The sequence below is a fragment of the Apostichopus japonicus genome, chromosome 13, assembly GCF_037975245.1.
Source record: "Apostichopus japonicus isolate 1M-3 chromosome 13, ASM3797524v1, whole genome shotgun sequence".
Lineage (NCBI taxonomy): Eukaryota > Metazoa > Echinodermata > Holothuroidea > Aspidochirotida > Stichopodidae > Apostichopus > Apostichopus japonicus.
The window spans coordinates 10,698,562-10,725,261 of NC_092573.1; the positions used below are offsets into that span (position 1 = coordinate 10,698,562).

Genomic DNA, 26,700 nt, shown 5'->3' on the forward strand with positions numbered 1-26,700 from the left:
CTTGAAAGTTAATCGATTTCTCTGTCATTGTTAGACTGCTAGGTTTCTCTTTTTTCCTCTGAACAGAGAATTTCCACTCTTTGTCTTTTTATAGAGCAGTTTGGTAATGAAAATTTCTTGACAAATACTTTATATGTATACAGGCTTTTCCAATTACTGGTCTACGAAGCCGACTTCCTGAATTTCAATTGGTTTCTTATCCTAGCTTACATATATATGCCCGTAAAGAATTGCCACAGACTCTATTGCTAGTTTTAATAAAAGACCAACAGCTCTGTCAGCTGATAGTCAACAATGTATGATAAGCTATATATTATTCAAAAGAGTTAGTAAATGCATCACTATACTGGCATACAATAGCTCCTTCAAAAATCTGTCTCGAGTATTGGGAATAGTTATTAGTGTTTTTGTGATAACAAAAATGGCAGGTTAAATTTATGTAAATTTTTGTTCCATACATTTTGTGAAATTTATAAATCATGCTATTTTTTGTTTCTGTGTAGTAAGGGCAAAGAAAGCTTTGGCTAGAATGTGATTTAAAACGGTCAGTTAACTCAGGGTTGAAAGTGATGTGCCCTAATAACTGAATAACCCAGCCTCAATTGCAAGAGGATGGGTGGGAGATGGGTTGGGGGGATGAGAAGGGGGACAGCTGACTGTGGGATTATTAAATATGACATAATTCTATGACGCTGCATTCCGCAAACCACTTTAAAACAAGTCACACATGAACGTCAATGAAGTGTTGCTGTTGGCTCAGAAAAAAAATATTCTGATAATTATTATTATTTATTGTAAAAAAAAAAGCACCCAATCTGCAGATAAATTATTATGATATTAAGAGAAGAAGAAATGGCATTAAATGGGCTGGAAAATATTAACTTGTAGAAGTTGAAAATACTTCACCTATTTTATATCACTATATTAGCATCTCTCTAATACTTTGCTGCTGTTACAATAGTGGTCTGAAGCTACAGTATATTGGGAAGCTGGTATTGTAGAAATAGAAAAAGAGCTAATGGGATTTGAAGGGGGGAAAAGGGAGAGGGGATTTGGTGGGTTTGGTGGTGGAGGAGGGGGGGCTTATTAAAACAAATGATTGAAAGTCATTATGTAAGTGGTCATTACACTTAACTTTCTAGCATATTTAGGCAAAGCAAATTTGACCACACTGACTGTACAGATGACCTTTAACCTTTATTACTAGAGCATGACCTGATTGTGCGGGTTTCTCAGTTAGAATTCTTGCCATGATAATCATGATGTTGAATCTACGAGACTTTGTCCTTTTCTTTCGAAATTCAGCACAATATAACAATTGCCTCCTAGCGTAGTACATTAGATGAATGAAGAAATTAGACCTGTTAGAATTGCAAATTTCCTGCGACCTCTTTGAATAATTGAGACAAGCGATAGTGAGAGGCACACTTGCATTTTCTGAATTTAGGTTATGAAGCTATTGTAGGTCCAATGCTGTCAAGTTGACTTATATAAAAATGTTAGCTGTTTTTGTTTCTGACCTAGATAGATCGAGCATACTTTGATCAGTTCAGTTTATCAAATTTCCTATTTTTAGAGTAAATCCCAAAACTCCTCAAACTTGTCAAATGTTTGCCTCAATTTATTTATATAACCGACATTCATGTGGGTTACAATGTGACGTAAAAGTGATTTTGAGACAATTTCCAGGACAGTTTTCCCAATACTAACTACACATTACACACTATACATTAACACACATTACTATATGGGCAATTCCATGATGGAGGGGACATGACCTAAAAATAAGAAGTGTCAGTTTTCAACCTGCTATCAGTCTAATGTTGTAGTATACATATATCTAAGTTTGTGGAATAGGTAAGCAATTTTTCTCCAGCACTCAAATTTTGAATGCATGGCTCAATTAATCAAGGAGGATGAGAGCTCAAAATAATCCTGAAAATTCATCATACATTCCATTCCATCCTATATAATACTCATCAGATAGTATTTAGTAGTTTTATTATGTGTTACTATAGATACTCCTGTTGACTGTGTTATGACAGAAAAACATTTCAAAATTTCTTCATGAAAACTTCAGAACAGACATTTTTCAGGCTTCAATCACTGATGTAACGTGAGTAACCGAAAAAACAACTTTTTCTCTATGTGACATTTCTTTAACAAGTGGAAATCTGATAACCATAATTTCGTTAGTACTCATAGTCCCAAGTGTGGAAACAAGATCACTAATGAGGAGAGACCCATCATGTGTGAGTGATAGATCACTGAAATCTGTAACGTGAGTAACCGTGTAACGTGAGTAACCAATGTGTAACGTGAGTAACCAAGCTAACACACTGAGACAATGCAGGAAATGCCTATTTTTGTCTTGTAAATAATTGCTCAATAAGAGAGAGCAGTAGGGGTTAGGGTAAGGGTTAGTAAGACACCTGGAGAGTACTCTCCCATCACCCATGAAGAAGATTCAGCAAGAAGCTCGGAGGTTGGCCACTAGATGACAAGTTGCCTCCTCCTGCATATTTCAACCTGGAGCGCAAAGGGCTGGATCCACTTCCTTCAATTCTACCAAGGCCCTGATTCAAATAGACTTCTCTGAGAACTACACATGTGTATCTCAAGATGAAATCCAGACTGCCCACTGGAACCAAAGACAGGTGAGCCTGTTCACAGTAGCAGTGTGGCACTCCTGTTCCCTCCATTCCAGTGTTGTGGCATCAGACAGCCTGGTCCACTCCAAGGATACAGTTATGGCATATGTGGACAAAGTCCTTAATGGCCTAACCCAAGCTTTGAAGTCTGTATCTGTCTGGTCGGATGGTCCGGCTTCACAATTTAAGAACAGATTCCTCGCTGCTGCTATTATCCGCCTTCAAGAAAAGCACAATCTCAAGATTCTGTGGATGGGATTGGTGGAGCAGTGAAGCGTCGTGCATGGAGCTAAGTCAAATCTCGGAAGGCATTACCAATGCAAAAAAGCAACGTAGCAGGCTAGCAGCAACCACTAGATGCCCAAGGTGGACACCCATACTGATGCCGCAAGCTGAAATTGAGGCGAGAAATAGCGAACTCGGTCTGAAATCTGTATTTGAGAATGCCAAGCAAATCGTTGGAATGGCCATTAGTAAACATCACTTGCAGGTACAGAACAAGGATGTCATCTCCTTCACCATTACAGATGATGGTAACAGCTCTGCTGAAAGGAATACCCCCCTCGGGAGATGGGGGAGGCCACAGAAAAATGCAACCTGCTCAGGGAGTGGCAATGCTGGTATAGTACTCGGTATAGACTGGTATGCCGTTGAATACGAAGCGGTATTGTACCCCCCTTGTAATAGAAGCAAAGGGGGACCAGAACGACGTACAAGTGTCAGTGATGCAGCCAGCTGGGCCCACTTAAAAATGGCTAAACCCAAGGCACAAGATAGTCTATCTCAGGGAGAAACTCATCACCAAACTTGATGCACCAACCTTGGCCAATAACCGTGGGCACTTCAAATTTTCTGTCGCCTTTTGAAGACTGAACGAATCAGCTCTCTTCCAAAGCCGCTTCCAAACGTTACTCAATGTTCAATTGATATGTTAAACAATTTCCTATTGGTTCATGGTTTTTGTTCAGTTGGCCTGTTACAGTACTTCCCCAGAGAGATTTAGTTCCCTTAGTATTATATTCTGGGTAAATTCAAGTTTGACACACTGCTAGTCCTCAAATAAAACTTAGTTACAATGTTTAGAATGTTGCCGATTTGTGAAGATATGATTCATGCATTATCTCAAAAAGACATGGTATATCTCATTTAGATTGTGATATTATTGAATTACACTGGAGAAGATGTTCAAAATGTCAATTCCACTGATATATGGGTGTTTCCTAGTCATTATCCAGCAGCAAGTTCCTCACGGACTCTGATTCCCTATGCATTGTATAGGTGGACAAACTGTAACGTGAGTAACCGTAACGTGAGTAACCGGTGAATGCCTCATTTTTACCAAGACAGGAAACCAGATGTGATTTTGATTGTGTTCAGTTTTTTTATCATCACCTAAGGTCCAAAAAACGTGTATCCATTTTCTTTAAATATATCCAGTATGAGGACACTTTTTGAGTGAAGTTAATTTTTGGCGTCAGGGTGATTTTCAAATGTAACGTGAGTAACCGACACTTTCATGTACCTATCTCCTACAAGAAACAAGATAATCAAATTGTGTTTTCGCCAATGTTGAGGTAAATTAGTTACCCTATCAATGCATAGAGAGCAGTCATTCAAATTAATTATTGGTGGAGCTATCAAACCATTTGTGAGCGAAAGTCTTCAAAAATGTAACGTGAGTAACCGTGGAATTGCCCATATATACATTAACTATACTATACATTAACACACAATATGAGCTAAGTTTTAGTATACAGACAATTACAATGGCAAACTACGTTAAATTTTACTTTGTCCAGATAACCTTTGGTCACCACTATGTATGTCCAGATAATTTACCTGGATACTATAATTTGAAATTTGAAGGAAATAAACTTAAATCCCCAGTGAAACCAATTTGGTAAAAACTTAAGTCTCAGAATAAGAACATTATTTGGTGAATGGCCTGAACACTTGGCTTGAACAGATAGCAGCTGTTGTACTTTGACAAAGTTTAGGAACCCTTCATGACATTTTGTAAATTCACAAAAACAAAAGAAGAGAAAAAAGAGATAGATCTTCAAAGTCCTGTAAGGCAAAATCGATGAATTGGATTCACCAGCTGTATGAATGCAGGCAGCTCCAAGCAAGTATTTGAATCCTGTGACTATTAGGCTGTCACTAACTCCCTCGTAATGTGGAAGCTTCTAAATAAGTCTCAAAATACTGTTTTGTGTTGATAAGGTTGAATTTATAAAATTCTATCATCCTAAATAAAATAAAAAAATTATTTAGGTGGCCGTTAGCTTGGCTAGACATCTTTTAATTTAGCATTTATCAAATAAATTTCAGAAATTTTGAAGTTTTTCCAATTGGGTTTATTAATAGTATATTGTCAAAGTTTCGGGCAACGACATTCATGAATTACTCTGACACTCTTTTACATTAAAACTAGGAGGCTGTCAATTTTTCTTGACAAATATTATTTTGGTGATATTCTTTATTATACTTTGTTCAAAACTTCATTCAAACTCTAAAATATGCATTTTTATAGCAACTGTTATGTGTTAAATTTATTTGGTAAATTTAAAAGGCCATATCAGAGCAGCTATATCTACATTACTTAATATTTACGAGTTTATTTAAGATATGACTTAATATTTACAAGTTAATTTGAATATTTATGTGACTGAATATTTATGAGTTAATTTGAATATCTATATGATTTAGTATTTTCTGGTTATTTTTAATTTCTATATGAACTAATGATTACTGATTTATTTTTAATATCTATATGACTTAGTTTACGAGTTAATTTGGTTATTCAAAACAACAGAAGGAAAAATATGAAACTAATGCTGAATATTTGAGCTCTCGTTATAATATGCATCTGATTATTAATACTAAATATATGTGGCAATTAATATGCTACAAGTATGGTAATTATTGCCAGCCAAGTTACAAAAGTTAAGTTTGTGTGGGTTCATTTTGGTATGTACATCTTCAGTAGTTAAAATTTCAGATCACAGCAGCTAAATTTAAGCTAAACGCTATAGTGAAGTTTAACTTCCAAAACATACAGGGGAAAAAAGACTGAACATATCAATCATATCACTTGCATGTGGTTATCATTACTAAATTAAAGTGTGTGCCACAAACAATTGTTAGGATCCAACAATCATTGACAAATCAAAAGTTACATTTTGTTCGAGAATCTAAAAGGATACCTCAATTTGATGAACACAAACCTGAGTTATTCTCAGTATAAAGTATAGGTTTGTATAATTAAAGAGATTGGGGACAATGTAGGCATGCAGCGATCCGCTTTAAGTAACATAACTAACGACCATAATTGCCTCACAGAATATGCGCCTGCTCGAGGGTGGCCTCCTCTATTCCGTCTGGTCTGTGGAAGATAATCGTGTTTGGCATTTCTTTATGCCTGATTGATTCCTGACCACTTCCAGAAATTAAGTTGCGAGAGCAGAACAGCTGCTTCTTTCAAGTCTTATGCTAAAGTACCGATGCTATCAGGGTATTCAGTGAAAAAAACTTGAGATTTTCAGTCAGAGAATTCATGCAATCAGAACTGTAATATAGTCATAGTTGTTCATACCCTGTACCTCTCCTTTTGGCTTCTTTAAAGTGATGCACTGGTTTGTGGATTAAAGAGGGCAGACGAATGTTTGCAGGATCAAACCAGTAGAAGAAAAAATAAATTGGCAGTTTTCTAAATCAGCTAAAGAATAATTATTTGTGTAATTATGAAGATACCAAAGCTGCTGAAGATTACTATTTTGTTAAAATTTGATTGTCATATATTTAAGTACATCGCTAAAATTCACCTGCAAGTCAAACTGTATAGTGCACGTATACCTGCCTCATTCTACAATAGCTCTTTAACCTGTCTCCTTAATATAAATGCACTCCCTTTAAAAAAAAAGAAGGTGGTATTACATTGTTGGTACTACGTAGCTGCATCCCTGCTGTAACACCCCCTCAATACCCCCACTACCGATATATACACAATGTGTATCGATCATTCAGTACCCTATTTGAAGAACATGATGTATGCCATCTTCCCCCATCCCATATCCCTGCCCTCCCATCCCATATCCCTGCCCTCCCATCCCATATCCATGTACCTGCCATCCCATTCTGTGACCCTATACTTTCACCCTTCAAGTTTGAAATAGTGACAATCCATAACCTTTGCCATTGATCCCACAAAAATAATATAGGCTCAAGTATTTCACTTAACAAAAATTAAAAATATTATAACTACCAATTTGAATCAAAAGTGAAAATTTTCTCTCTCTGGTATTTCTGCATTTGATTAGTGAAGATTCATCAATCTTAATCTTTACTAATATTAAAACTTTCTTTTCATTAAAGACCAGGTCCCTGTTTGGAGTTGCACCACTTTAAAAAATCCCATTCGTTGCTCCCTCCAGTTTTATACTCAGCAAACCTCTTTTATCTTCATTTATTTGAAGTTTTATTTCGAGGGTTAGGTTACAAACTAAAGTATCAATTACACATGAGCGAGAAATTATTTATATCACCTGAATACGTAATGTAATTCTCGGCAGATTGTAGAGTGAAAACATGGAAATCAAACCTAATTAGCAATTCAAATTTCCCAGATGGTGGAAAGTTATATCGCGGTTGGACTTTCCTTTTTGTGCAAAATCACATTGAGAAACATGCTAAATCCCAAGTCTTCAGTTTGGGTTTTGCTATCTGTTGCTATTGGTAAAGTCATGAAAGATTTCCAAAAGCATTCTTTCATACGATATGTAGGCATCCCGCACCATAGCTCTCTCAATGTATGATGCCTGTTATAGATGTACAGTTGTATACATAATGTAAAAAAAAAACAGTGCATGTGTATAGTGCAACTGCTCAGTTGAATATATTAACTAAGCCTACACAATTTATGTTTATAATAGGTCACAAAGCTAGATTATGGTTTGATTTAATACTGATATTTTATACAGTACAGATTCAATTATTTTTTTTCAACTCCAGATGGTGTTAATAATATGCATTTTGTACAAATATTTGAGAATAGAACACACTCAATTATAAATTAACTATACAGGTATGTAAAATTCACCATATAAGGTAAATCAGAAGTAAGGAAAGTTGTCACTTATCGCTAATTTGATTGACTGGCATGAACATTTGCCTCATTTGGGTTTTATCTTCACGTTTGTGTCTCCTCTTACACTCTCTCGCCCCCTCTCTCTCCCTTTCTCTGTCTCTCATATGCAAATATTTGCTAATTATGGCATCATCATCCACTCAACTTTAAAGGGAAGTATCACCTTCCCAAACATGTGTGTACAGCTGATCTTAGAACAGCGATCAAATTTAACATGTCCATGGCTTTTCTCTTTGTCAGCCATGAGAAACCATGCAGATCTTTAATTTACAGGTCATCATTTATGTGTACGTGGTTCTATTTGCCTTGTTTTTGTTAACAGTGTTATTTGCATCTCCATGCAGTCTTAACAATCACTCTTTTATTTTTTACCATTGATCGATAGACGGCTCCAATCACACCTTTCTCCATCAATGCTGTAAATTATTTTTGCTGGTCACAAGTTCCCAATTTAGGTTAACCCATCAATTTTAAAGGCATAAATATTGATAGAAACCATGCATGCATAACATATATATTTGTATATACAAGATTCAGAAGTTTTTTTTTTCACATAAAGCATGGTTTCAAAGGGAAGAAACCCAACTATTGTTCAGTGGAATAAAGATCCTCAAGATTTTATAACCATGAGCCACCAAACAGCTGAAAAAAACCATAATCCGATTGGGAGATATCACAAGTTTGTGTTCCTTCACACACTAGGCGGGAGGCTTGATCAAGTCTATTTACAACATCATAGAGCCATGAGTGCTTGAAATTGAATGGGTTTTTTTCCTCTCTTTTTTATTTTTATTTTTCAATTTTTAATTTCTATAAATAGAGATAGATTTTTGCAAATACTGTGTCTAAAATCCTGAAGTATTTTTTTAAAAATAAAACGTAATATATTAATTCTATCAATATTTTAATGATTTTATCAAGATTTCTGTGACTAGTGGCCAACACTGCTTATGTTCACCATGAAAACTATATCAAGCATTGCAAGAGAAAGTAAAAGATTTCGCCTTGTCTTATGACATCACACATCAATTAAATAGCAGCCCCCTAACTCCCCCACCCCTACACAACATTTAAACCTTCTTATCACCCCAACGGAACACGATTTTCATTTGATATGAAGAGGTGGTCATATCTTAAAGTCCTCTAGATCACATATTCAGAGAAAACTATTATGATTGGGTTACCTACTTCTGTAATTTTACATTTTTTCAAATAAAAGCTTAATTCCACCTGGCCACAGTTGACCAGCATCTGACCTTCGACAGTTGGAGACAAAGTCATCAATTATACTGAGTTATAAATCATTATTATAACTGTTAATTGGCAGTGTTTTCTGTAATACACGAGCAATCAAGTGTTTTATCTGTTGTATTCATCTTCCTTTTTGATTCACTAGAGCAAGTCAAAAGCAATTTGTTTAAATTTATGCATCACATCGATGGTATAGCAGTGCACTCAACTTAACTGGCTACTCTTCATTGTTTAACATCAATGAACAAATAACAGATCTATTAAAAAGAAAAAGTTGTGATAAAAAATGTCACAAAAATTGTAAAAAAATTATATTATGCCAGATAGAATGATAGCATATAGTTGAGGATACATAAAAAAAAAGTGACAACTTTAAGCCATTTTGGTGGGCTGCTAAATTCTAGAGGCACTTCTGATTTTGATCAGTGATAGAAAACAAACCAGAGAAACAAACATTAACAATTGAGCAGTGCAACTTATTTTATCGATACCCATGAGGGAATATTTTATTTATTTCATATTTTCTTTATATTTCATTTTTTTTGGGTAGAAGTAATTCTTATTGTAGTAGAAAATTAATTCTTTTCAAAAGTTAGTTTAAATGAGGAAAAAAAACTTTACAACAAAAGGCTACCCCAGTGGATAAAAACTGATCAACTTAAAGAGTTTTGTCAAGAATGCCAAGCTATTAATTCGTATGAGAATTGTCAACAATTAATAGATTTACAAGAATTCTTGCATGAAACCTATTTTGTCCTTGAGGCATATATGACTAGATATCATTCAAGTTTATCTGTTTTGCTGCTTAAGTTCATTATTTTTGAAGTATATGAATATATCTTTCCATAATTGACTATATGTTTAACAACTTCCCCAGAAAATAAAGAGTTTCTTGTAAGTTAGCATCACAAGAGATGTTTAATTCTTTAAGCATTGTTTGTCAAATTTTCCAATTACAGATATGATCAACTCTATGCCTAGACCTACAATTAGCCACGGGGCAAAGTTTGTTAATTGTGTTATTATATGATATGATATGATAATTGTCCCAAAAACTGAACTTGCCCAAGTCATACTTAATTCGAGTTCAATGTTTCATAGAAACCATGTCCTACGTTTGAGTGTATAGTTAAATAAATGATGGCATTATACTGCTTGTTAATGCCAAACGATCATTAGTAAACGATTCGATATAATCACCAGCCGTTGAATAATATGATATCATGTTAAGTCAATTCTTCTTGATGACTTTGAGACATCGATAAATATATTTCTTCACAGTAATCGTTCATGCAATTACAGCTGATTCTTTTAACTACTGAAACTTGGAACATTTTAACCTACAGTACTTACACTAGTAAAGGTGAAACAATAATAATAACAATAATTCCAAAAGCTAACGACACAAATCTAACTCTGCGGACACTCAAAATAGATCTACTCTCTCTCTCAGGGATCATTTAAACAGGTCAAGATTGTTGTTATGTAAATATTATGATGATGATGACCCAAATAATTTTGTATTACTTACACTGACATATATATCTCAGCACCACAATCTTATGTCAGCCTTAAGATTGTCCAGTCTCAGGAACATCAATGAGTTAGTTCACAGACGTAGACGATTAATTATTCCTCGTTAATTTTCACCGTCATTTAGAGATGTACAGAGGGTCAGATCAAACATCCATAAAATTGATGCATGTCACCTAACTGCAGGCTTTTAATACACACTCAATCAGACAACGCAATATAGCAGACAACCTTCTTTGCATATTCGCTACTCTGGTAATAGCTGTTTTACTAAATAAATGGTAAGGCTTAAATACATATTGAATCATTTTCTATGTGTATTTTCCATTTCTTATTTGAAACTCAATCCAAATCATGTAATTTCGGGGGCAAAAAAATCGCATAATATTTGAAGTGGCACTTGTGCTGGTAAGTAGAATATGTTTGTACTACATACAATAATTAATGCACTAAATATTATAATTAAAAATATAATATTATACCATGCAATAATTGGGACACTTTATTGAGCTTGCGGGATGAGTTTATATCCACTGTATTACTTTTAAGGATCAATATTTATATGCAAATCATCAAAATTAGTATTTAGTACAATTCTTTAGATGTCTTCAGATATTGTTGACATGTTGACACAATTAACATAATTCTAACACATGACTACTGTACATATCATGTTAGTCTCTTTTGGATTCAACGTGTAGCTTTAAGGATGTCTGTAGTCAATGCAGCATTTAGCTATAAGGATGTCTGTAGTCAATGCAGCATGTAGCTTTAAGGGTGTGTGTAGTCAATGCAGCATACAAGTAGCTAGCACGGTGTGTGTAGTCAATTCAGCCTGCAGCTTTAAGGATGTCTGTAGTCAATGCAGCATGGATGTAGCTATAAGGATGTCTGTAGTCAATGCAGCACACATGTAGTTATAAGGGTGTGTGTAGTCAATGCAGCACACATGTAGCTTTAAGGGTGTGTGTAGCCAATTGATCACTTTGCACTTACCTGATGTTTGCTCCCAATTGCCATCAAACACAAGAAGAATAGTGATCTTACCTTCCTTGTATCTCAATTAAGTTGTCATATATGATTTTCTTTCTACTCATTACATTTGTTTGTCCAATTATTGACATATTCCGTATACCAACCATGCGAAGAGTGAACACCGTCATTGCACGAGAGCTCGAAATTAAGAGAATTCAGTCCGAACAGCTGAAGCTGATACAGTAGATATATCACATTAAATAGTGAATTGATGCAACCGGTTTTGATTCTTGCAATTTGTCATAATTTGCTGCTATATAAGGAGGCATTACAGGTAGAAGTTTTTTTTTTCAAGCCCAAAGATTGTCTTTCATTGTGCCCTTTACTTGATTACAAATTACACACATCCAACTATAATATACATGTGTGTTAAGCCAGTACCCCATACTGCCCCAGGCCAGATTGAAATCTCCTTAATATGCTAGATGGTTCTGGGAAAACTTGCCATACATACAGTAATTTACCATACACAAACAGTTGTTTGAATTAGTGTCAGCTAACGTGTCTTTGAGATGTATTGAGTTATTTTCTTTGCTTACATGTCTCCCCACAACATAAGCACTCACTCTTTACCCTGTCTTGAGATTACCGGTAACCTTTTGAACACTTTACACCATTTATTGACTGGTAAATATTTATAAGTCTATCTATAGTATATGACCCACCTCCTTAAGTCTCATCAAACCAGCCAAAGTATCTGACAGTGATTAATGGAAGGAAATTCCTACAGCCATACAATAATCATAGGTATACATTCCACATGATGACTTAAAGGCATTGAAGACTCTCCCCAAACCGCGTGCCGCCCTCTGAAAAAGTTAACTTTCCGTTGCTGCTAAGTGAAGTTTCTTCTTGTCGCTACAAACTGCAGACAGTAATGAAACGTGATACCTTGTTATCTTAAGCTGGACCTGTGATGTCCATCGCTGCTATGTACACTGTGTTGTGGGTATTGACCGTAGATGCATGTATTGACTATACACTAGTGTCTAATTATCGACGGTAGCAAGCTGTGTGTGTATTTCCTGGGATCGATGGTGGTGTCTAACACTTCTGTTACACCTCATTTGAAACTAGGTCAGATTTCCGGCATCAGACATTTCTTTGTGCGCAAGTCTTCACTCCCTTTAATCCAAACCATGCATGCGAGCAAGAACTCATGTAACCTGCAGTAATTTTTAATGATGTGTCTAAGACATGCATATAGTGATTTAATGATTGGGCTTTGATATTTTGTGCGGTGTTACATCAAATGTTCTCATATAAAATGTGGCAAGGAATCACAAAGCCAGTACTGGCTTTTCTTGTTCAGCAATTAGCTGAAGTTTAATCTCATTTTTATAACGGATAGTTTGTATTACATATTTATCTCACAATGATATAGGCCCTACTGTAACTTACAAGCAATAACTTACAGTTCTAAATATAGAAAAGAAAAATAATAATATGTAAATATGGAAGTTTTGGTATATTTTGGTCTTCATTGGGACATGGCAGAGGTGGCAGATTGCTAGTTATTAGGAAAGTGAATCATGTTTTTAATTTATCCAGCTATGTTGTTGCAATTATGTATGGTAACTACTGTGTTTTTTTTTTGGGGGGGGGGATGCGAGCAAACCCCAACCATCCCCTCCTCTTCCACTCCCTCATTTGTGTCTTTTTCCTTTGTCAAAACCTTGATATTATCTAGTATTGTTATGGCTTTGATCTGCAAACAATTTCAAATGTTTCTTTCTGTTAGTCTCAAGCTGTAGGACTGTTCAGTTACAATACATTATATCCTATTCTGTTATGCTAGGAGACTTAGTACCTACAAGATGAATTATATAACAGAAAAACAGAATACCACATTAATTCACAGCTGACAGCCGTGATAGTTCTGTTGTGTCTGGGAAACATCAAAGTCTTTACATGAACACTTGTGAAGTTTTAATATTGAATCTTAAGTTAGTAGGGAAGTAGCAATCTTTTTCTGTTTATGTGCAAATTTTTACCGACTCGAAGGGATTTAAGAGGCTACGAAGTGTTACGGGGGGGGGGGGGGGGGGGAACTGGTAAATGGTGAAAATTAATACATAGGAAGTGGCCATAGCGACCACTGGCAAATATTAATCCCAACAGTTCTTTATCAATTTCACATGAAGAAGAGGTAGCTTACTTGCAGCCAGAGTATGTTTCTGTTACTCTATGAGAAATTAATAAGCAGCATTTCCATCCCTCTTTTAGTTTAATTCCTGAGGGAGAGAGTAGGGTTGAATTAACTCTGTTGGAATTGAAAGCTTAGTACTTCATCATATGGGAAGTGCTCTTATATACTAGTCCATTAAAACCACTGTACTATTCTTCCCACGTATGCAGTTCTGGCTTTACAATCCCTTTCATCCCTTTCCTCATTTAAGGGACTATTTCTATTTGTATATATTTTGAAAGCTCCATTTTGAAAGCTCCTTTACACTTAAATAAGTACCACAAAAAAAAAAAATCACGATTTTGCACGAGCAGATTTTATTCTTTGCAAATTAAGCAACTTTAAAATTAATTATTAGAATCTGCCTAACTTTGTCAGTTTTTCTCATTATTTTTTAATTTACCTTTTACTATTTTTTTTGGGGGGGGTCGAATAGGGGATTGAGAGGGGGGATTGAGAGGGGGATTGAGAGGGGGATTGTGGGGCGGGGAAGGATAGCGAGGTTGTTGTTGTGGGGGTGGAATAGGTGATTGAGAGGGAGGTTGTGGTGGGGTGGGGAAGGATTGAGAGGGGTTATTGTGGGGTGGGGAGGGATTAGAGGTAGTTGTGGGGTGGGAAGGGATTGAGAGGGGGTTGTTTTGGGGTGGGGAGGAGATAAGGAGAGGTTAATCTGGGTTTTATTAATGAGCTCTTACTTTTCTGTCCTACCTTGCTTATGCCGCTAGACTTTCTCTGGACTTGTAACAAACATAAGAAACAACTATGTTTAATTTTTAACCAGCATAGATTTCACCAAGTTTTGAGAGAAATAAGTCAATACTTTGGTTATTGTATTACTCATAAAGAAAGAAAGACTTGAAATTTGAAAAGAAATTTAGTTTCCATGGCTACAATATCAGTTTCTTTTCACCAGTTTTTAGCGCAGCTGAAAGCCTTCAGTGCATATACTGTTGGTTCTTTGTTTTTGCAATGCGGTATAGTTTATCCCTAGTAACAGAGATCTACTGCATAAAATATGCATTTCATTAACAAAAGTCTGTTCAAAGTATCTCTTTCAAGACCCGGCTTTAGGAATCACAAATGACTTCGAGAGTCGAGTCTTTGGTTAGAATCATATTTGATATCAAAAGTAAGGCAAAATATGTCACCAAAACAGAACTAGTATTGCTCGATACAGGTGACAACGCCTACAGAGGAGTTACGACCTTCCTTATATATTTGATCATATATATATATATAGAGATATATATAGAGATATATATATATATATATATATATATATATATATATATATAGATACATATATATATATATATATATATATATATATATATATATATATATATATATATATATATATACATATATACATATATACATATATATAGAGCAAGACTGAAATTAATAAATGATGCTTTAAGGATTAAAGACCCTGTACCTCAAAACATTATCCATTACTTCACCCAACTATATTATATAGCAGTAGGAGTGATGAAAGTATAGGCAGGTTTACTACAGTAATGAATAGAATGTATGTTTTTAGAATAGTTTATATATTGCTAATATTATATATAGCTGCCTTGAATTATCTATTTCAATGTTAGCAGCTTCAATCACAATATTATGATACTCGGGTATTTCTTTTCCACAGGAATTATAGTCCTGTTGCAAAGAATGAGCAAGTCAACAGTTTCGTTGATCAACAAGTCCTCACAGGATCGTACATAAACACTGTCGGCCAGTAATCTCTCAAGCAGATGAGCTACTGCTGTATATATGCTTTGACCTGCTACTAATTAATATTCAAAAAACGCTCACTCACACACAGACAGACAAATAGACCGACAGATTGATATGAACAGAAACTTGAGAGGACTATCTGGTGGAATTGATCCAAATTTAAATTATAATTCCTTTTGACATCTCTTCCTTAATTCATCTGGAACTTCGGTTTCCTTGAGTCTTGCCTCCGGGAGAATGGAAAGTCTCAAATCGAAAAGAGATAAATTTCCTTTCAAGTAGCGTAATATGACATCATATGGCCACCAGTGATTGTTTTGACGTCAATGAGAAGTGCTCTTGGAAGGAAATTTCTCCAATTCCTGTTTAAAGAAATTTGGTGCCGCTAACCGAAAAAACATACATGAAACGTCTTATCTGCCTTTCATATCTCAAGTATACTTGGTGCCTTAGAGAATGTATCACATTTCATAATTTTCCCTCGGGATGGGCAGGGGTGGGCTGTATGCATGATACTTTTTATGTGAAATTTAAATTTATGAAATTTGAACCGTAGATTGGCGATTGGCAGTAAGTACTCTTGTCATGCTAAATTTGAAGCCTGCAGAAGTGCCAATTGCTAGTCTTGTCTTACTCTGACATTTTAAAGACACTTTAAGTAAAGTTGTGAGAGTTTCATTCTTGTAGATTTTGTTTTTTTGACTCACTTTATCTCTCTCTCGGATCGACTGTAATTTTATTCATGACAGCAACTCTGTTTTGTAATGATGAATGTATATAATATAAAATACAGTCTCTAACAAAAAAATCTTAAGGGTATTCTGGAGAAAGTCACCAACCTATATGACTTGAATTTGACAGGTGTGCTTAAAACCTTGAGTGTTTGTTTTTTTGAAGTCAGAGGCCAAATTTAGAAATATCCTCTCCAGTCACGTAAAACTTATTGAGAATAAAATCCCTTGCCTTCTAAGCCTCTTTGTAATATCTTAAACTTTGATTTTTTTTTGATTTTTTTTTTTTTTAGGATTATAGAAAGTTGCTCAAAGGACTTGGAGGTACAGAGTTGTAATATATTGTGTAAATTTGAAGAAGAGAATGGTGAATTTGAAATTGTGTGTATGAAGTTAGATACCATATGTAATAACAATAATAATAATTAGGCAGTTATTTTACGATGCACAAGCGACCATGCATTGTGGGAGAAGCCCACAAGGGCTTACAACTTTCACGTTGGGTGGCTTCCAATTCAAAATTTTAACTCAAATTTGGAATCTTTTCAATTTAGAGAGGCATTTCAGCTGGGAAAACCGTAGATTGCTCTAGGATGAAAAACCCACCTTACTTATGACCTGGCCGGGTATCGATCCCGGAACCTCCCGATTGCTAATCCCTATCGCTTGAAATGTCACCGCCTTTAACCACTCAGCCACAGCGCATCGAGATGTTTTTAATGTTTTTTGCACTTGATAAGAACTGTATATTATTATGATCATTATTATTATTATGATTATTATTATGATGTCAAAAGTTGGATCATGTTGAGTGGGCAGTCTGCAGCATTTTGCAGCCATTACATATATAATCCTTTAATTGTGCTGTGTAGTTTTAAACAATAGACACTCCAAGACAGATGAGATAATCCCTATATTGTTTGATATTGGTTCATCCTAGCTGGATTTTGCAGCGGCTGCGACTCTCCTTAATGTTAAGACGGTTTGCTATATAGTGTTGCAATATATTGTTTAATCACTGAACTGTCATTGATATTGTGGGTTATATTGGGTAATACAAGATTTACTTCGTTCCCCACTTACCTGTCTCCCCACAACCTACACAGTGAGACACTTTGTGGGTAGAAAAATGAAGGAAGGCCATTAGGGCCAGTGAGGGTGTACAGTGTTAAAAGTTTACCAGGGCATTCTAGACACGGTAGAATGTGGTGCATAGGTTGTGGGGAGACAGGTAAGTGGGTCACTCGTAAATATATAAACCAGTAAGTTTTATCATTTTTAATGTACTTGTGACATTAAAACTTGTGTCGTTTGAATGATTGGTGAGATATGAGATACGCCCTGATTCAATGACTAATTATTTATAACTGGATGACTTATCTGTGATGATCACAAGAAAATAGATATTTAGCAGTTCAAAGTAGTTTTTAATTGTGTGTGTCTCAGTGTTCCGTTAATCTTTAACTAGGTATATATTAAAAAATGATGATGCTGAAAAGAATATAGTTTTGAAAATAATGACTTTGCTTGAAGATGATGTTTCTGTAAACCTCTCTCGGAAGTCTATATTCACTGTAAACCTCTCTCAGAAGAATATACACACTGTAGACCTCTCTCAGAAGTATATATATGTGTAAAAGTAAGTTGGCCTGACTTTTCGATCCTAGCAGGATCTTCTTCAAAGGCTAAATGACAAGTAACAGTAACAAAATAAAATAAAACTATGAGCAAACTGCTTATCCACTAGAGAGCCTGTGTAATAGAATGTGTAAAAGTAAGTTGGCCTGACGTTTCGATCCTAGCAGGATCTTCTTCAGAGGCTGAATGACAAGTAACAGTAACAGAAGGGACAAAAACACGCACAGAATACAGACTTAATGGGCTCAACATTCAGGCCAACTTACTTATACACATTCTATTACACAGGCTCTCTAGTGGATAAGCAGTTTGCTAACAGTTTTATTTTATTTAGAAGTTTATATACACTGTAAACCTCTCTCGGAAGTGTATATTCACTGTAAACCTTTCTCAGAAGTATATATACACTGGGATTACATAATTCACATAAGTGAGCTGCAACTAACTCTTTGAATTTTATATTTTGTAGTTAACTACTGTATGCAGTTTCATATTGATGATCAAAGCTGCAAGCTAAGACAAATCTGAAAAGCATTTGATTGCGTCTTGAAAAACAGACGTTATTCTCAGAGGTATTGCGGTATTGTTCCTTTCATCTAAATATGAAAACTTCAAAAGATCTACAGTACATAGAGATTATATTGTTGGTATGATATCCCTTAGAAATGTATTGGTAAAAATGATCACAATATGACGTGAAAGATTATTATTAACATCAAATACTTTTCTATAGATAGAAATTGTATCTGTTATCGTGGGAAGCTCTGTTAAGGTGAATACATATCACAGTTAATTCACCGCATGGATAAACAACGAACCGTGCCATGCTTACTAATTAGTTCATGGCTTATAGCACAATTTGATTATAAGTCCAGGAGTTTCTTTCTAGTCTGAACTACGGTTTTTAAGGAGACTGTTTGCTAGGAATATTCAACATATGCAAATGGTAACACCCACTTATTCCCTATTCCTTCACATATAATATTCATACTATAGGGAAATGTTTTGTTTTATGAAGGATATGGACCTGTATGCAAAGGAAATGCATTCATTATAATTTATTCATGGAATGTGCTTTGTTTCACATAAATCCCTAAAATTAAACCTAACTGAAGGCCTGTGATAGTAATGGGATAATATACATATGCACCTTCCTATCACAATAAGGCATAAATTTAAGGTTTATTATATCCGAAGAACTTAAGAATGGATTGCCATTCATGACCGAAAGAGTGCATCATTTCCTCCGTAGTTAGATCCATCACAATGAGAACTTTTCCGATAGGCAGACTATTCTGTGTATAATGGAATTTAATATACCTGTACCATTATAGTTTCCACAGAGAGAATTTTTTTTTTTCTTAGAATTTAACTTCTAATTATACTTTACATTAAGTCTGGTCTTTCTGTTCTAATAAATATTAATAAATATTAATATTATCATAGTAGCTAATGTTTACAAAATTAATAACCCGTCAGAAAAGGAAATTATACAATCCGTAAATAATTGTCATTTTGTCTCACGCTCAAATCTAGCTATTTCTACACCATGCAGCTACAGTACAGATTATATTATCTGCTGTTATGGCAAGGTACAATGGAAATTCATTACTATATGAAAATTAGATTAAATTTCCAAACAGCCCATCGGCAGACTTTGAGGTAGTTCACATTACCAAGAAATCTAATCAGCAAACTGAAACCTTTAAGCAACCATACAATCAGTCATGTGGTAAGTTCATGACTTCATGTTTTTCATCCCGTAACGTTCGAATGAAAATGTGTCTCCACTATGTTACTGAGGTTTCATAAGAATCTACTGGGCTTAATTTGGTATCTATGTTAGATTAGAATTTTTTTTTTTTGGGGGGGGGGGGGGGTGAGAAGGACAACCTAAGATACTGTATATATATTATATATATTGTCAGACAGAAAAGAAGAAACCAATTACTTTAATATTTAAAAATAAATACTTTTAACCACAATTATAAGGAGGGAAGTTTGCTACTCAATTTCATGATATTGTGTTTTCTTTTTCAAACTTGTATGCCTGCTGCAAAAATAACAAAATTATGGTGCACATTTAGAAGCTATTTTGAGAAGCAGTATGCTGCAAGAATTTAAATCCATAAATCATGCGTGATGAGGATGTGTACTTGTGAATCTGTGCGCCCCTCAAGAGGCAACGTTCCCTCGCCGTTTTCAAAAAGATTGTCTCAAAATTTCTTGCGCATGGACAGTTCTTTTGCTCAGCAAAAATTAATGTACCAATTTAAACAGATTCAGTATGCCACTATCAAGTGGTGTAAGGGTATCTCTGAAAGGAAAATTTCCGTAGTTCAGACAATTCGTTCCTCATTGCTAGTTGAAAACCCCTTCTTTTTTTTTCTAACTCTTCCTAATTTTCTAGGTAAAGCGTTCATTGCTCTATAAGGAAGAGATTGCTGTAGATGTTTGAAGTCTATGACAGCTAAATGGATCTCATGTGGATGGATAAATTTGTACATTAAAACTGAAATATTTTCAACTCATTTGCCAAGATGATGTTTAATACTTGTAAATGTTTAAACTAATAATACTAATAATTTCCTTCTAATATTTAATAGTTTAATACTAATAAATGTTTAAACTAAAATGCAAGTTTGTTTTTAAATTAGCAAGCAAAAAGTTTTTTTTTTTTTTTTTTTAAGATACAAAATTAAATATGTACACAGGTAGACAGGAATTATCAGTTTTGTGTACATTGCATAACCTACATACTCATAACATATGTACATATGGTTCCCACGTACGCAGTCTCAGTAAATGGGAAAATGGAAGGAAAATAAAGACTGATCTTTATCTGGCTCTTTTGAAATAGTGATAAAAAACCTCATTTAATTTATAGAAACAATTTTTTTTACTGATATTTTTCTGTAACTTAACTGATAAAATGTCTCTTTTAGTATATTCTCCCAAATTTTCCATCAACGCCTTCAAAATTAGCAACCTAGGCAAATTTAAAGCTCATACCACTTTGGGGTTTCATGGCCCTTTGAACCCCCCCCCCCCACCTAAATTAACAATAGTTGCTGTAGTTAGAGGTATAAGCAGTCATCATTTCCTACGAGGTGCATTTGTCGGGCCTGCAACATAGTGAGCCCAACCTTGTAGGTACTCAATAGTGTGTATTAGTCTTCACAGTGAACCGTTACACATGGTTTGGTCTTGCCAACGTCTGGAATATTATTTGTTTCAAATTAGCGTGGGTAGTTGTCTATACAACACTTGAGTTTGCAGGGACTTGTATATTATTGTCTTATATTTCTTCAGCTTGATATATTTTTAAGCAAATTAATGCTATTCAAATGTTTGAGCTGTATCGCATTTTGATGAAATACCAAGGGAATGCAAAATCTAATTATGAGCATGGATATCTGTTTAAATTGGTACATTCTTGCTGAGCAACAAAATCGTCCTTGCACCAAGAAATTTTGAGACGATCCTTTCGAGAAACGGCGACAGAACAGTTGCCTCTTGAGGGGCGCACGGATTCACAAGTACACATCCTTATCACGCATGATTTATTGATTTAAAATCTCACTGCTTACTGCTTCTCAAAATAGCTTCTAAATGTGCAGCATAATTTTTTTTTTAGTATTTTTGCAGCAGGCATACAAGTTTGAAAAAGAAAACACATAATTGGATTGAGTAGAAAACTTTACCTCCTTATAATTGTGATTAAAAGTGATTATTTTTAAAATATATATTAAATTAATTGGTTTCTTTTTTTTCTGTCTTGATGGCCTATATGGTAACTCCAAGGATTTTGTAGTTATACATTTTGGCAATTCCACATGCCTCTGTACTGTGTCTGCATATTAATCAGTAGAATATTCAGCAAAACATTTTTTTCTAAAACTCAAGATGGACCATCTTAATTGGTGGATGATGAAATTAAGTCCTACAAAATGTGCTTGTAGACTGCTGGTTTAAAACTTGAACACTGCCATCATGCAGACCAGGTTGTATTTCTATATAACATTTCTTTTTATGAGTATGATCCAAATGTAAACATATTTGTTGTTCATCAAATAAAGTGGCTGAACCACTCAGTCTAATATATAATATCAATTCTGTTCAATACTATTTACCAGACCTAATTGTCTATTACAGTGGGAATACGTTAACAGCATCAGTCACAAGTACCAGCAGTACTATTATCTTTGATATTAGTAAGAGTACGAGTACACGGCTCTTAATGACACATATACATGCGAGTACCATCATCATCATCACGGGTAGAATATGTTTGCACTAAAATGTGTACTAGATTCCTAGAAAACCTTAATTGAGTATTAGTAAGAACATACAAATCCATTAGGGTGAGCTGGACTGCAAGCAACTACACCAGCAGTATTATTATCTTTGATATAAGTAAGAGTACGAGTACACAGCTCTTAATGACACATGTGTCATCATCATCATCATCATCATCATCATCATCATCATCATCATCATCATCATCATCATCATCATCATCATCATCATCATCATCATCATCATCATCATCATCATCATCATCATCATCATCATCATCATCATCATCATCATCATCATCATCATCATCATCATCATCATCACCATCACCATCACCATCACCATCACCATCACCATCATCAGTACAATATGTTTGCACTACAATGTGTACTAGATTCCAAGAATGCTTGAGTAGTAAGAGTACAAATCTGGAGCTGGACTGCAGGCAACTACACCAGAATATTTACTGTAATCATTGTTCGTGACAGGAATATGTATTTGTGACTAACTTTCAGGAAAATATCTAGTTTGCATAATTCCTTTGGGGGATTTTAGGGATTCTTAATAACGGTTTATAAATGCAACCAAGCTTAATTTTTAATCATAAAAGATCAATGACATTTACAAAGTTTTGACTTACTTTTCGGATAGAAAAAGCAGTTGAAAATAGTTTTCAATGTGGATATATGTAAAATCTATATATTTTTGTCCATCTTCTTGTGAATTAATAATACGATTACATGATATGTACTGTAATTTTCCCTGTATCCTGATTACAGAGTCTTCCGAGAAATGTCATAATAAGCGATCGTTTCGTTTAAATGTATTTAACTGATCATATGCAACTTTAGTGGTAAATATCCCGAGGGTATGCAAAACCTGATATGATTCAAGTACTGGGGTTCTGTATATCCCTAAGCAGTAATTTGCTGCATTTCCTTTAAGTCGAAAACTAGGGCAATTATTTTAACAGGTTTGTGGTCTCCTAGTCTGACGACGTCATCCCATCTCCTGAAAAACTGCGAAAAGAATAAACTTGTAGCTTCATTTTCATAATCTGTACCAGCTCTTGTCATATTTTGAGATTTCTTGTTTATGTCACATGATCAAACCTATCAAGAATTAATGGAAATTAATAAAAAAATATTTTGGATCAAAAAAAAAAAAAAAAATGCTATGACCATGTGCAGCAAATCAAGTCAGTTTAATAGTTTAGTTTAGGTTAGAGACCCAAGTGTCAGGAAGCCTTACAGTAGCTTATTTTGAGACCCTATCCGTGTTAGATCAATGATGTTGGTGTTCATTCCAAATAAACACAACCATATGCATATGATGAATTATCACTGAAAACATACAGCCATATGTATTATCACTGAATACATACAGCCATATGTGTTATCACCGAAACCCTTTTTTTTTTTTTTTTTTTTTTGAGCTAGGGGTTGAATAAACTTTCCTGCAAAATGTGAGCTTGCATGACAAGTTTTTTTCATTAAAATTTCTCAAACCTAATCAGTGCTAAAACCAGAACTTCTTGTCTTATGTAGTTTATTTGTATATAACACAGAGAATCAACTGACTGATTGTAGACATCACATAATTATCACATACAGCATCATATGTCAGGCAGCTGTTCTCCACCCGCCACTCTGGCTATACATTCCATAACTTGATACATGTTCAAGCTGCATTTTGTGTATCAATCAGTAATGTATGTATGAAGCCTCTCGGTCTATACATTCTGTAACTTGATATGTGTTCAATCTGCATTTTGTGTATCAATCCTAAATGTATGTATGAAGATTGAAGTAAAGTTACAATCCAATGTAAAAATAGCTTGAAAGTCAAAGGAAATACACTATAGTGTAATCATGTTCACGATGGAATGAGAGACATCATCACATGGTCATGGTGATGATATTTATCACATGTGTGGTGATGTCATGTAACAGGTGTGGTGATGATGTAAATCACATGTGTGGTGATGTTATGTAACAGGTGTGGTGATGATGTAAATCACATGTGTGGTGATGTTATGTAACAGGTGTGGTGATGATGTAAATCACATGTGTGGTGATGTTATGTAACAGGTGTGGCGATCGATGATATACATCACATGTGTCACGGTGATGTTATATAGCAGGTGTGATGATACATCACAAGTAGTGATAATATATCATGTTATTAATGATGATACATTATGTTAGTATGATGATACATCAGAACAGTAGTGTTGTGTATTTCACAGGTGTTGTGATAATATATAAAGGAGTAATGATGATACATTAGGATTGGTGATGATACATCACAAGTAGTGATATTATACTGTATCATGTTAGTAATGATATACATTGATGTTGATACATATAACAAGTGTGGTGATAATATTCCACGAGAGTGATGATGATACAGTAGGAGTGGTGATGATGCATCATAGGTATGGTGATGAAACATATAGTGATAATATTTCATGTTATTAATGAAGAGTGGTGTTGATACATCATAGGTGTGGTGATGATACATCATAAGTAGTGAAAAGGTATCTTGTTATTAATGAAGAGTGGTGTTGATACATCACAGGTATTGATGATACATCATAAATAGTGATAAGATATCTTGTTAATGAAGAGTGATGTTGATACATCATAAGTAGTGATAAGATATCTTATTAATGAAGAGTGGTGTTGATACATCATAGGTGTGTTGATGAAACATAAGTAGTGATAATATTTCCTGTAATTAATGAAGAGTGGTGTTGATACATGATATGAATTGATGATACATCAGTACATCACAAGTAGTGATAAGATATCATGTTATTAATGAAGAGTGGTGTTGATACATCACATGTATTGATGATACATCATAAATAGTGATAAAATATCTTGTTAATGAAGAGTGATGTTGATACATCATAGGTATTGATATATCATAAGTAGTGATAAGATATCTTGTTAATGAAGAGTGGTGTTGATACATCACATGTATTGATGATACATCATAAATAGTGATAAGATATCTTGTTAATGAAGAGTGATGTTGATACATCATAGGTATTGATACATCATAAGTAGTGATAAGATATCTTGTTAATGAAGAGTGGTGTTGATACATCATAGGTGTGTTGATGAAACATAAGTAGTGATAATATTTCCTGTAATTAATGAAGAGTGGTGTTGATACATGTATGATATGAATTGATGATACATCAGTACATCACAAGTAGTGATAAGATATCATGTTATTAATGAAGAGTGGTGTTGATACATCACAGGTATTGACGATACATCACAAGTAGTGATAAGATATCATGTTATTAATGAAGAGTGGTGTTGATACATCACATGTATTGATGATACATCATAAGTAGTGATAAGATATTTTGTTAATGAAGAGTGGTGTTGATACATCACAGGTAGTGATGATACATCATAAGTAGTGATAAGATATCTTGTTTATGAAGAGTGGTGTTGATACATCATAGGTATTGATGATACATCATAAGTAGTGATAAGATATCATGTTATTAATGAAGAGTGGTGTTGATACAGCACATGTATTGATGATACATCACATGTAGTGATAATATTTCATGTTATTAATGAAGAGTGGTGTACATCATAGGTATTGATGATACATCATAAGTACTGATAAGATATGTTATTAATGAAGAGTGGTGTTGATACATCACAGGTATTGATGATACATCAAAAACTGTGATATCATATGATTGCTTTGGACAATAGGGGACTTTATGCCACAATACCTCTTTAGTTACCTATAGTACTGCACCCACTAAGATGGTACCCCATCCTGTACCCTCTCTCCCTCTCCTTGCATATAATATTCTATTTTTCTGGGCATATGCATACAGTCAACTGTGAACAAGTTCTTTCAAAATTGGCTTATTCAGGTGTTATTGTTGTCGTGCAATTTTAATGCAACTGGTTGCATCGCAATATTAAAATGTAAATGAGTCAGCATTCCCACTTCATTCATTTCATATTTAATTTAGTAGCATAGATGCTCATGTGATTTGTTTTTATCAGCTAATATATGTGATAACTGACACGCTTGATAGCTGATTGCGGCACTAGTTATTAAATATACTGTAAAAATAACAACTTCCACCTAGTTGCTTGATGCAAGTATAATAGGCGAGGTAGATCTCCAAACAAACAATTATAGGCCTATAGGCTATGAGTTTAATAATGTTTGTTTTCAAAGTAAAATGAGGACATTTCTCAAGGTTACAACCATCTGTTTTGAGAGGAATGACTGAAACTCTCACCACAAATTTTGAGCTCTGGCGTACATTAGTGTGACGAGGGATGTTTAATAATTGATCGCAAATGCAACCAGCAACTCTAAATATGAAATTCGGCAACAAACTAAATTCCACAAACGACTTGAAATTCTAAGCTTTACTCACAACTAATGGACTGATATTACTTGATATTAAACCCTAATGGAAGTAAACCATGCATG

At 34.6% G+C, this 26,700-nt stretch overlaps 2 protein-coding genes across 4 annotated transcripts in view; one reads left to right on the forward strand and one right to left on the reverse strand.

The window, feature by feature from the left end:
• LOC139978164 (snurportin-1-like) overlaps positions 1-26,700 on the forward strand; it is a 55,762-nt gene that overhangs the window by 22,864 nt on the left and 6,198 nt on the right. The window lies entirely within an intron of this gene.
• Positions 1-26,700, reverse strand: part of LOC139978159 (myogenesis-regulating glycosidase-like) — a 43,527-nt gene that overhangs the window by 14,426 nt on the left and 2,401 nt on the right. Inside the window, exon 1 of one of the 3 annotated variants that reach the window (XM_071988065.1) lies at positions 7,196-7,467. The exons of 1 other annotated variant lie outside the window; for it this stretch is intronic. The gene's annotated coding sequence lies outside the window, so the exon portion shown is untranslated. Of the gene's footprint in view, positions 1-5,974; positions 6,111-7,195; positions 7,468-26,700 lie in introns of those variants that run through there. One more of the 3 variants, XM_071988064.1, reaches the window with a different exon arrangement.